The sequence below is a fragment of the Lathyrus oleraceus genome, chromosome 4, assembly GCF_024323335.1.
Source record: "Lathyrus oleraceus cultivar Zhongwan6 chromosome 4, CAAS_Psat_ZW6_1.0, whole genome shotgun sequence".
NCBI classification, from domain to species: domain Eukaryota; kingdom Viridiplantae; phylum Streptophyta; class Magnoliopsida; order Fabales; family Fabaceae; genus Lathyrus; species Lathyrus oleraceus.
In genome coordinates this window covers 8,957,430-8,970,352 of record NC_066582.1, presented here as the reverse complement: position 1 = coordinate 8,970,352, position 12,923 = coordinate 8,957,430, and the positions used below count along the sequence as shown (strand labels likewise).

Below are 12,923 nucleotides of genomic sequence, written 5' to 3'. Positions count from 1 at the left end.
GTGTGAAAGAGCATGTAGACCAACACACGTATCGTGTCCGGCCATTTTGTTAAAAAAACAATAATCGGTTATATATAGTTTTATTCTCTATATAAAATTAATCGGTTACATATGATTTTATTTTGATATATATATATATATATATATATATATATATATATATATATATATATATATATATATATATATTATGATTTATGAAAAGAAGTGGAGAAAAACACTTAAAAAATAAACAAATAAATAAAAGAAAGTTAGGATCAAAACTCTCTAGTATTAGTAAAAAGAAATAAAGAAATATGACAATAGAAGGAGAGCTAGGAATCTAACATCAAATGTTTAATCCTATTTTTTTTAAAATGTTTTATCCTAACATAAGTCAAGTTACAATCTGAAAAGTCTTCTAATGTGTGTGTTGTGATTTTTATGATTGACTCTATTAGAACATGATCAAACTAAGTTTAATTGATTTTGCATGTTGATTGAGAGATCACCATATCCATTGAGTGAGTTATAGTGAGTTGAGAGATAGGTTGAGTACTCGTTAATGTCGTTAATGTTGAGGATATTTTTCTGAATTCGCCGGATAGAAGTTGAGAGCTAGAACAATGGTCAGGTAAAAGAAATATTTAATTTGGTGATATTCGATTGTTATTTTGCGACTTGTTGTCTGTTGAAATATGCAGTTGCAGACGAGTTTTTGTAGCATAATTAATGATTCAAGTTTGGAGTTGTGATGACAATCCTTCATTGCATATATTTAGTCGAAGAGTCGGAGCAAAGCAAGTGAAATCGAGCATATATGATGAAGGATTACCAAAGAACAAAGGAAAAATAGCTAAGTGTACAAATTGTGGACTTAGTGAAAATTTGAGTGAAAAAAGGAGAAAAAAGTGAAGCTTCGAAAATAATTACATCCACCATCGCGCATGCGATATGGCATTAAAAATTGCATCACACGCGCGATGATCACTTTTCTAGGTCTTTTCTGACGCGTTCTGGTCCATTCTGACGCCTTTAAAAGGGTTTTTTCTACACTTTCACAAGGGTTACGAAAAATTGGAGATTTAAGCACAAATTTGAGAGCACAAGTGGTGATTTTTTGGAGCATTTGAAGTCATTGGAGGTCATATCTTCGAGGGACTTCTTATGTTATTTTTGTTTATCAATTGTGGTATTTTTAATTACATTATAAGTAGTTAAACTCTTCTAGGTTAAGTTGTGTTATGATGAACATGTTTCTCAATTGTTGGATTTTGTGTTGATTTGACAACTGTATGAACATATTGATTTATAATCTTATTCAATTGCTTCTTGCTTGTAATGCTTTTTATGTGAGATACTCTTTTAATCTGATTTTGGGCACATAAATTTGCTTACACTGGAGGACTAGGAATAGAAAGCTCTGAGTAATGGTTAGTGAGTTATTTTGTGAGAGATCGGCTATAACGGTTTTGTTGATTCATCGTGAGGTTATAATGATTAGATAATTCATACAGGGCATTAAACATCAACATGAGAAGAATAGAGGATTCTACAACACAATTTGGCCGCTTTCGTGACATTGTTTACTCGTTTATTTATTTTTCGCACTAAAACTCGAAACCCCCCTTTTAACTAGTTTTTATAAACTGCACACATTTTGTCTTGCTTGGAGGCAGTCTTTGTGGATTTGATCTTTTTTGTTACTTCGACAATATCAGTACACTTGCCGAGAAGTCATCACCCAACGCACGCATTATACATGCATCGCGCTCGCGATGCTAACAACTACCTCCAACGGTCATATCGTGTGTGTCATAGACCTATCATGCATGCGATGATAATGATACCCTGAATCTCCCCAACGTCTTTATCGCGTGCGTGATGCCTATATCATGTGCGTGATGGAGCCCTATCACGCACGTGATAGGTTGCGTGATGATCCTAGGGGCTAAAACTTTCCTCTATCTCTTTTCTTTTTTTCTTTTCTTTACTTTTTCTTTTTCTTTCTTTTCTTCTTAACCTATTTTTTCTTCAACAACATAACACCAAAATTGATAATGTTAAAAAAAATTCAGAATGACATAAAAAAAATTATTTTTGATGGATTACCTCCCATCAAGCATTTTTTTACGTCATTAGCTTGACGGTTATGTCTAAGGTACGTCAGGCGCAAGGGATACCCTCACGCCGATCACTTTACCTCTTCTTTGTCCGTTGTCTACCTTGCTACCTTTTCCCTCCAGATGGTAGTAGGTATCCAAATTCTCAACATATGATGTCCAGTCATACACCTTGAAAACAACTTTCTTTTTATTGAACTTTAAGATAAAGTCATCTGTTTCTACATCAATCTTTGCTTTCCCAGTTGCCAAGAATGACCGTAAGAGAATAATAGATCCTCCTGAATCTCTTTTTGTATCAAGCACTACAAAATCTACAGGAAACACTAATTCGTCGACATGTCACTTACAATACCAATCGGTTGAGTAACAAATGAGTCAGCTAGAATGAGAGTCATGTTACTCGGTGTGATCTCACCCACTTTCAATTCTTTCACCATTTTCAATGGCATGACATTTATGCTAGACCCAAGATCACATAAAGCATGCGAAATATTCACCTCATAGATATTGCAAGAAATAATAAACTTACGGGGATCTTTTAATTTTGGTGGCAAAGCTTGAGGTATCACCACATCATCATTTTCGGTCATGTTTACATGTTTCTTGACCACTTTTTATTTCGTTCCCTTTAGGAATGCCTTCATAAATTTAGCAAATTTAGGCATTAGTTCTAAAATTTCATGGAACGAAAAACTTACCTGAATAGTAGCTAGCATTTTCTTGAACTTTGCAAACATCCATACTTCATCATCCTGAATCGGTTTCTTTTTAATTATCAAGAATTGTGGTGTTACGTAATCCAGTAAATGAGGGTTTGGCTCAGTCAAAATCTATTTCTTCATTCTTATCCAATGAGAGTTTTTATCAATGAGTTAATCAAGGGTGACTCATATTTCCTCTTGGTCACCTTGATTGTTATTATCTTCTTCTTCTATCTCATATTTACCCTTTTCAATAACCACCCATAAATATGTATCAACAACCTTGCATGTTTCATTCTTAGGATTGTCTACGGTGTTACCCGTGAACCCTGCACTTGAGCTAGGTAAAGCAGTTATTTGTCTAGATAATTGATCAATCTTCATCTCCATATTTTTTATAGACGCGTCCTGGTTTCTACTTATTTCCTCATGGTTCTTAGTTACCTGATCAAAACTACTTCGAGTGACTTTAATGAAATTTTGCAAGGTCTCTTCCAATCGTGATGGATTCCTTTGAAAAAAAGTTTGTTGACTTTGTCGCATCCCTTGACTAGCATTTGAATTTTGATTATTACTCCAACGAAAAATTTGGTGATCTTTCCAACCCGGATTGTATGTGTTAGAATACGGGTTATTCTTTTGAAAATTAGCAAATTGAACCTTCTCACGTGTCCCTTCCAATGAGCACCTTTCATTCGCATGTTTTCCTCCACAGAAATCACACCTAAGTGTTTGTACCTGGATCACATTAGCTCTACCTAAGTTGCTTTCAGCTATTTTTTTATTTAACAATTCAATTTGAGCTAAAAGAGCAGTGTGTGTATTAAAAGGTAACATACCTTTAGGTGTGTCCACAGTTTCAAGCTTGACAAACCTTTCACTTTTCAAATGGTACATATTCATATACATCTTCTCAATGAGGTATTTTTCTCGTGGTTCGATCATTTAGAGGATAATACCTCGCGCATAAGCGTCCAATAACATGCAAGTTTGACTCTTAAGACCTTTGATGAAGTTTTGCATATTCTCCATATTATTCATGTTGTGATTCAGACATTTGTGCAACAAAAGTTTGAATCTTTCCCAAGCGTCATAAAGTGACTCAATTTCCTGTTACTCAAAATTGACAGTTTTTGCTTGGTGCTCGGTAAACTGGGTGGTAGTAACAAATATTTAAATGAATTTATCGTACAATTCCTTCCATGTTCGGATTTTTCCATTTGGACGGCAAAGCAACCAAACTTTCGTCCTTCCAATTAGTGAGAACCCAAACAACCTCAATTTTTAACCTAGTTTTCAGTGACATCAGTTGGTTTGCACATTGAGGCAGTTTCATGGAAGTGTGCAAGATGTGCCCATGAGTATCTAATCGCGTTCCCATCGAACAAATTTTCTCTTAAGCCAGAAAGTATAGAATTTTTAATATCAAACTTAGCAGGGTCTGCCGGTACAAACCCTCTTGAAACCTGTAACTCGTCGGTGCATTTACAATAATCCCCCATAGTTAGGGGTTTTGCAGCTGTCGTGACTTCTTCTTCAGAGTCAGAAGAACTTGATAGTTGCTCTTCTTCTAGTATTCTTTTGTTCAAAACTGTTTCTCTAACTACTTTTCTGAGAGCATGTATGATTCTTTCAATTTCTGGATCCAATGGAATTAATGTTGATCATGAACTACGCATACACAAACAGAAAATATCTCAATAGCACTATGATAAACAATAAAAATAAATTAAAAATAATAAAAAGAATAAAAAATTGCACAAACGTCACCTTGTTGAAAAATTAATAGTCTCTGACAACGACACCAAAAACTTGATGACTTATTGGCAAGTATTCTGATAATGTCGAAGTAATAAAAAGATTGTATCTACAGGGACTGCCTCCAAGCAAGACAAAATATGTTCAATATATAAAACTAATAAAAAAGGGGGGTTTTGAGTTTCAATGCAAAAAGTAAATAAATGAGTAAACAATGTCACGAAAGCGGCCAAATTGTGATGTAGAATCCCATATTCCTCTATTGTTGATGTTTGATGTCATGTATGAATGATCTGATCACTATAATCCCATGTTGAATTAACAAAATCGTTATAACCTACCCCTCACAAAATTAGGGGTGACAATTGGATCCATTAAGACAAAATCCATCCAATCCATCCACCCAAAAATCCATCCAATCCATCCTTTACATAAAAGTCAAGTTAATGGATTGGATTAAAACCATCCATTTATAAGTATGGATTGATCCAATCCATCCAACACATTTTAATGATCTAATGAATTTTTTTAATCTAATTTTAAAATACTGAATTTTTTCAAATATTAAAAATTATTTTTTTGAAAAATACAAAATTAATTTTATTTTCGAAAAAAAAACTATTTTTTTTTAAATACAAAAAATTGATTTTTTCCAAAAATTTTAAAATCATTTTTTTGAAAAATACCGAAATTCGATTTTACTTTCGAAAAAGTTATTTTTGTACGAATATAATTTTTTTCAAAAAAAAATGATTTTTTAATTTTTTTTCCCGATAAAAAAATTTCCCCCAAAGAATTGATTTTTTTAGAAAAAAAACTGGATTTTTTCATTAAAATACAAAAAAAAAAAAATTTTCTTCTGAAAAATATATTTTTTTCAAAAAAGTAAGTGATTTTTTTTAAAAGTAAAAAAATTGAAATTTTCAAAAATACAAAAATTAATATATTTAAAAAAAAATGGATGGATGGATATCCATCCCCTAAAAATATGATAATGGATGGATTGGATGAATTTTATTCTTAATGGATGAATTGGATTGAATATTTTTAAGAAACTTTTAGTGGATTGTTAATGGACTAATGGATTGTTTTGATCCATCCATTAACGATCCAATCCATATCCATCCAATCCATCCATTTTGCCACCCCTACACAAAATAACTCACTAACTATTAATCTGAGCTTTCTATGCCTAGTCCGCCAGCGTAAACAGGGTTAGGCGATGTATAGAATGTTAATTCTCTATGCCACTACTCAGAGAATTCTATCCCCATTCAACCAGCATAAGTACAACAATGCCCTGGGTCTAGCATATAGACTAATTGTTAGTATTCCCCATGTACCCAAAATCAGATCAAAAGAGTATCTCATATAAAAAGCATTACGAACAAGAAGCAGTTGAATAAGATTATAGATCAATAGGTTCATACAATGGTCAAATCAACATAGAATCCAACAATATAGAAATAGGTTCATCATAACACAACCTAACCTAGAAGAGTTTAGCTAATCATAGTGCAATTAAAAATACCATAATTGATAGATGAAAATAACATAAGAAGTACCTTGAAGTGATGGCCTCCAATGGCTTCAAATGCTCTAAAAATTTCCAATTGTGCTCTCAAATTCGTGCTTCAATCTCCCAAAATCGTAACCCTTGTGAAAGTGCAGAAAATCCTTTTTTAAAGGCGTCAAAATGAATTAGAACGCGTCAGAAAAAGCCCAAAAAAGTGACAATCGTGCGCGTGATATATTGCATTGTACATGATGCAACTTTAATGACTTTATCGCGCGCGCGATGCTGCATGATGGTGCATGTGATTATTTTTGAAGTTGTATCCTTTTTTGCTCCCTTTTCACTCAAATTTGTACTAGGTCAACAATTTGCACACTTAGTTATTTTCCCCTCATTCTTTGGTTATTCTTCTCCATTTTTGCTCGACTTTCACTTGTTTTGCTCTGATTCTTTGACTAAATATATGCAATGATGAACTGTCGTTAACCTTCCAAAAACTTTAGCTTGATCCCGAAAACATTGAGGTGTTCCAGGGTTCGCTTGTAGGTTTGCCAAGCGAATATACACAAGTAACAGGTCACATAATTTTAGAGACAACTTATGGCGTGGGATCAAAATCCAAGATGATTCAAGTAAACTACCTCATAGTGGACACTTTTATCGTCCTATAACGTCATCATTGGTAGGTCAGCCATTAACTCATTAGGCGCGATTATATCCACCTAGTACATAGTCTTAAAATACTCGTTACCCAACAGGCGAGTTAGAATGGTCCGAGGAGACCAACAAAGCGTTCAAGAATGTTACTAGAGTAGCCTGACAATGGGGAGAGAGGATCTCGCCCACAAGACTGCCCATTTCTTGAAGCACATGACATAGACACTGCTAGTTAAGACCCCAGACTGAGCGTGGAAAATTATAGACTCACACCCATAGAGGATTTGAAGAAGGTTTAGATAGGTCCTTTGGCTCACTAAGTGACAAAGATAAGCACCTCTCTCTACGAAGAAGAAAAGCACAAACTAGTCGAACAACTCATTAGAAATGTCAGCTTGTTCTCCTGGGCCCCATCTTACATGTCAGTGATAGACACCATAGTGGTGTGCCATCGTCTAGTCGTCAACCCCCATTTAAGACCGTTGTCAAAAAGAAAGCGAAAAGTTGTCAAGGAGAAGAGAATTTCCATCAACGAGGAGGTAAACAAGCTACCAAGCACCGATTTCGTCACATAAACAAAATATTTAACATGGTTAGCCAATGTATTCTTGGTGAAGAAAGCCTATAACAAGTGACACATGTGCCTGAATTTCACCTACCACAATACGATCTACCCCAAGGACCATTATCCCCTACTGGATATTGATCGCATGATTGATAGGTCCTCTGGCTACCGTACGTTGAGCTTTATGGACACTCATTCAAGGTACAACCATATTAAGATGGATCCCTAAACTCTCCAAAGATGTTCTTGTCAAACTATGGTAACTACTATTATAATGCCATGCCCTTCGGCCTAAATAATGTTGGCGCCACCTACCAACTACTCATGTACACCATATTCTCCCACCGGATATGACGAAAATTTGAGGTCTAAGTTGACGACATAATAGTGAAGACTAAAGTAGGAAATAGTCTTGCAGCAGTCTTGAAAGGCATCATGTAATCGACCAGGAAGTACAACATACGCCTGAATCTTTCCAAGTGCCCTTCGGGGTGCAGGCATGAAAGTTATCAGGCTTCATGTTCACAAATAGGTACATTGAAGCAAATCTAGATAAGTGACAAGTTGCCATTGACATGAGAAATCCCGACCAACATCAGAGAGGTGTAGCAGCTAACGGGTCGTGTAACACCCCAATTTTAGTAATTTATTTTATATAAGTAATTTTAATTTAATTGTGTGTTTTTAGGATTATTTTGTTATTGTGTGTTGGTGGGGTATATGTCCTTGAGATGAGAGAATATTTAAGAGGTTATGACCATATGATTAATCTAGAATAAAAATTTAGAATATTTTAGATAATTAAAGTAATGATGTAATTGATTATTTAATTAAATAATAAGAAAAAGAGAATGTGTAGAGATTTTGAGGGCAATGTGGTAATTACAAGTTTAAGTTGAGGGTGGAATAGGAAAAGTCTATAGGGAGAAAAAGGGTTACTAGAAGAAAAAAAAGGAGTTTGGAAAAAGGAATCAGAATTGCATCGTACGTAGAAATTTAGAGAAAAGAGAAGGAAGACTAGGGAAAGAGGCTAAGGGTGATATAGAGGAAGAGAGTGAAGGAACCACTTCAAATTTTTTTGCAAGAAATTCAAGTAAAGGTGGGAACTTATTCCAATAGTAAAAGGTATGGTAGAATGGTAGAATGGAGGAACCCTTAACCTTTTTAGGATTAGGTGTTATAGATCTAAATTCTAGTTTCCATGTTATAATTGTTGATTGGATGATGAATTTGATGTGAAGTCCATGTATCCTATGTATGCATGTGTTTGTTTGATGTTGTTGATGATGTTATGCGATTGATTGATGTTTGAAGGTTTTAACCTTGATTTGTGTTATTTGGTGAATTAGAGATGATGAGTATCATGATGTGTTGTAATATGATATTGATTCATGAAAATTATGGATTAATGGGTGAGTTATGAAGCTATAACCATGAGAAATTGGATTTTATTTGATGGACTTTCGTAGCATAATTTTCTGGCATATGAGGGAGTGTTTGGATGGTTTAAAAACTGATTTTTGGGGAAATTTCGCAGTATGTGTCGACCTATGAAGGTCATGTGTCAACCTATACAGGTCATAAGTCGACACATGCAGTCAGCATATAAGACATGACATACATGATTTAAAAATGTAGTATATATGCATACCTATAGATGTTATGCGCCAATCTATAGATGTCATATGCCGACATACAACTGCCATAATGTTGTTTTGCATTGTTCGACAATTTTGACCATAACTTTTAATCCGTATACCCAAATGACGTGTCGTTTAAAGTGTTAGAAAGATAACACTAAGATATATAACATGATGGTGATAGGATAATTGTTTGAGTATTATTCCTATGCCTACTTTGTAGGTGAAGTTTTTGCTCATATGTTCGGTTAATGAATTGTTGACATATCCCGACGATTTTGGTCATAAACTTCATTATGTAAGTACGATTTTGATGCCATTTGAAGCATTATAAAGCTAATGATCGGAACTATAACATGGTAGTCATTGTTGAGATGTTTGGATATTATTCACGTGCCTACTATGTTGGTAAATGTACTGGTTTACATGTTTGGTTAATGAATCGTTTCATTGTTGTAATATCGTGGTATGATAATGATGTTGTTATGTCGATGTTGTTATGATAATGATGTTAAGGCATTGATGAGTTGTTGTTGTTTGTTGATATTATTGACGTGGTAACATGAATTGATAGTTGCATGACGAATGATATGATGCATAAATGATGATATGTGTATGGGAATCCATTTGGTAAACCTTGTTATGTTAATGCCTGTTATTTGAGAGTCATGTATCATGGTGTACAAGTTGAGGAATAGTTTTGGTGAGCCTCAACCCTATGGTGATGGATAGAGTGCTAGTAGATAATTACTATTATGGGGGATTAATAAAGCGTTACATATGGTGATGGTAACGAGTTTTGGTGAGCCTCAATCCCGTTATGATGGATTGGGTGCGAGTAGTTAATTACTATTATGGGGAATTAGTGAAGCGTTACCTATGGTGATGGTAGTGATTTTGGTGTGCTCCGGTTCCAAGAGGGAATCGATCCTATGGTAGGGATCATGGAGTGGAATGAACCTGAGTGCTCATATTTGGTACCACATACATTTAGAGTTGGTGTCGAGTACATTGCATAAGTGTTGCATTTATATTGATTGTTGTTGGATGAGATATTGTTGCATATGATTTTAATTATAATTGAGACATTGTTACTTATGATGTTAATGATAATTGAGATGTGGTTGCATATGATGTTGATGATAATTGAGATGTTATCGTGTACGATGTTAATGATGAATTGGGTGTGAGAATGTGATATGTTGTTATGCATGATTATATTGATGTTGTACTATATTCTTCATGTTATACTGTTTGTTATTGAAACGAATTATCACGCCTTCTATTTGAATGTTGCCTTTACATGGGCATTGTGCAAATACTCAGGAGTAGCTTTGCTGCAATAAGTGGAAGCCAGCTCATGGAGTTGCTTCTTAGTTTATTGTTTAATTAGAAGTATCTTGCTTTGGTCAATGTAACATCAAGTTGGGATAGTTTTCTCTAATTTCTTTTATCTTGTCGAAATTATTATTTATGTTTGATGAGGTTTCAACATTGTGATGAGTTGAACTTTATAACTATGGTCATTGTGTTGTGGAAGTTGGAGTTATGAGACTTAACGTCATGTGTTGCATTTATTATGTTTAAATTGATTGAAAAATGATTCTGATACGAGGATACCCTAAGTGAAGGTGAGCACGCGATGACATGTCTTATGTGATATTTTGTAACCCGTGTTACAGAGCAAGATATGTTTGATGTGAGTGACACCCTATGTGGTTGTGATTTTATTAAGTTATGCGTTAAAATTATATGTGGGATTTAGGGTGTTACATAGTTGTACCAGAGCAGGTCGGTTTGTCCGGCCAGGTTGTTTAATTATGTTTGTTCCCTAGTATGCGACATATGTGTGAAAACAATATCGATGCTTGTTTTGTTTTCTATTTGTAGGTTGGGAATGAAACAAGTGAGGGAAATGTATGATTCTTTTAGACGTTCCAACTGTAGAGAGCTTTGACATCATGTTCCTGCATGCAAAAGGACAGTGCTGGCTAGTTCAATTGTTTTGAGAATGTTGTGATTTTCCTGAACCCGAAGAGGCGTCATATTCGAGGATGATGTCGGTTAGAAAATGGCGCGACCCTTGAAGGAAGACGGCCAGGTGTTCTTATTGGTCACTTCCTTGCGAGGGGGATGCGATGTTTTGGCTAAAGATGGGCCAATGGTGCATTGAGTATCCTGACGTGTTCCATAAGGATATGTAAGGTTTGTATTTTGTTGGGACAAGTTGACCTTATTCTTGGAATGAATTGGTTGGAGTTAAAATAAGTGTTTACCAATTGTTTTGATAAGTTGGTGCAGCGTGCTGCTTATTGCAAGATCTTAGCCAATGTCAAAGTTGTTGTTCCCAACACTGAAGATGTTGTGGATTCAAGATTTATGTCTGTCGGTAAAGTTGGGATGCCTTTAGGGAAAAAAATCAGGTATTGTTGATGTTTTCTTTTTGAAGAGTAGAGAGAAATGTGATAGCTAGTGTTATGCCAGTGATGTGTGATTCCTGATGTTTTTATGAAGATATTTGTGACTTGTCTCCAGAGAGTGAATCTAAGTTCGATGGAGGTGAAGAGTTGATGTTTGTATCAACTAAGCAAGTGAGAGAGCCCATGATTTCCGGAAGTGTTTTCTGAAGACATCAATGATTTACCACCAGTGTAAGAAATTGAGTTTACTATTGACTGAGTACCTGATACTAGTCTGGTGTCAATGGTTTCTTATAGGATGTCTGCTTTAGATTTGGGTGAATTGAAGAAGCAACTAGAAGATCTTCTTGAGAAGAAGTTTGTTCTTCTGAGTGTTTCGTCGTGGCGTGTGACGGTGCTACCTAGTCTGTATGCTGATGACTGGGCAAGTCGCGATCAAGTTTTTGGCGCCGTTGCCGGGGACTTTTATTTAGTCGATATCGTAACTCTTCTGTTACGCTGTAGAGACTAAGGCTTTTCTTTTTCTTTTCTTTCTTTCATTGATTTGTATGCCACACACTCGCTCACAAGGCGAGCCGCTCTACTTACGAATCAACGATATCGAACTATATCTCCGAGTCTTACGACGAATTCGGGAATATCATGCTGCAAACAATCTCCCTCCTATTGAACTCCCTGATTTCAAAAATATTTTCCCTTCGATACCCGAGATGGCAGAACCAGCTCGTGCTCTTCGAGATTACGCCGCTCCATCGCAAGATGAGCCGCATTCGAGTATTGCTCCACCCGCAATCGAAGCAAACAACTTTGAACTTAAACCTTCACTGTTGCAGGCAGTGCAACAGAACCAATTCTCTGGAAATCCTACCGAGGATCCAAACCTTCATTTATCCGTATTTGTCCAATACGCCGATACTGTTAAAGCTAATGGTGTCACTTCAGAGGCAATTTGACTTCGTCTTTTTCCTTTCTCGTTAAGAGATAGCGCTAGAAGATGGCTTCAATCTCTTCCTTCCAACTCAGTCACCACATGGAACGAGTTGAAGAAAGTTTTTCTTGCTCAATATTTTCCGCCGAGCAAAACAGCTATGTTAAGAGCCCAGATAAATGGATTTAAACAGAAAGATAACGAGTCTCTTTTCGAAGCATGGGAAAGATACAAAGACATGATGAGACTTTGTCCACACCATGGTTTAGAGGACTGGTTAGTAATTCATACCTTATATAATGGTCTCCTGTACAACACGAGGTTAACAATAGACGCCGCCGCAGGTGGTGCACTGATGAACAAACCTTATGCTGATGCTTACCAACTTATCGAAAGCATGGCTCAAAACCACTATCAGTGGGGAAGCGAACGAACAATGGTAGAAAAACCTCAAACGAAAACTGGCATGTACGAGATAAGTAACCTTAATCATGTTAATGCAAAAGTGGATGCTCTGGTCCAGAAAATTGAAAGTTTAAATGTATCACCTCCAGCCACCGTGGTTGCCATAACTCAGAATTGCGAAGTCTGTGGAATCCAAGGTCACACTCTTGCGGACTGTCAACTCCTAAC

At 35.7% G+C, this 12,923-nt stretch overlaps 1 non-coding gene across 1 annotated transcript; it reads right to left on the bottom strand.

Annotated features, from left to right (window-relative positions):
• Positions 1-12,450: 12,450 nt before the first annotated feature.
• LOC127077945 (small nucleolar RNA R71) lies at positions 12,451-12,557 on the bottom strand. Its single transcript, XR_007787704.1, has one exon. It is a non-coding gene; the product is annotated as a small nucleolar RNA R71 (small nucleolar RNA).
• Between the last annotated feature and the right edge of the window lie 366 nt (positions 12,558-12,923).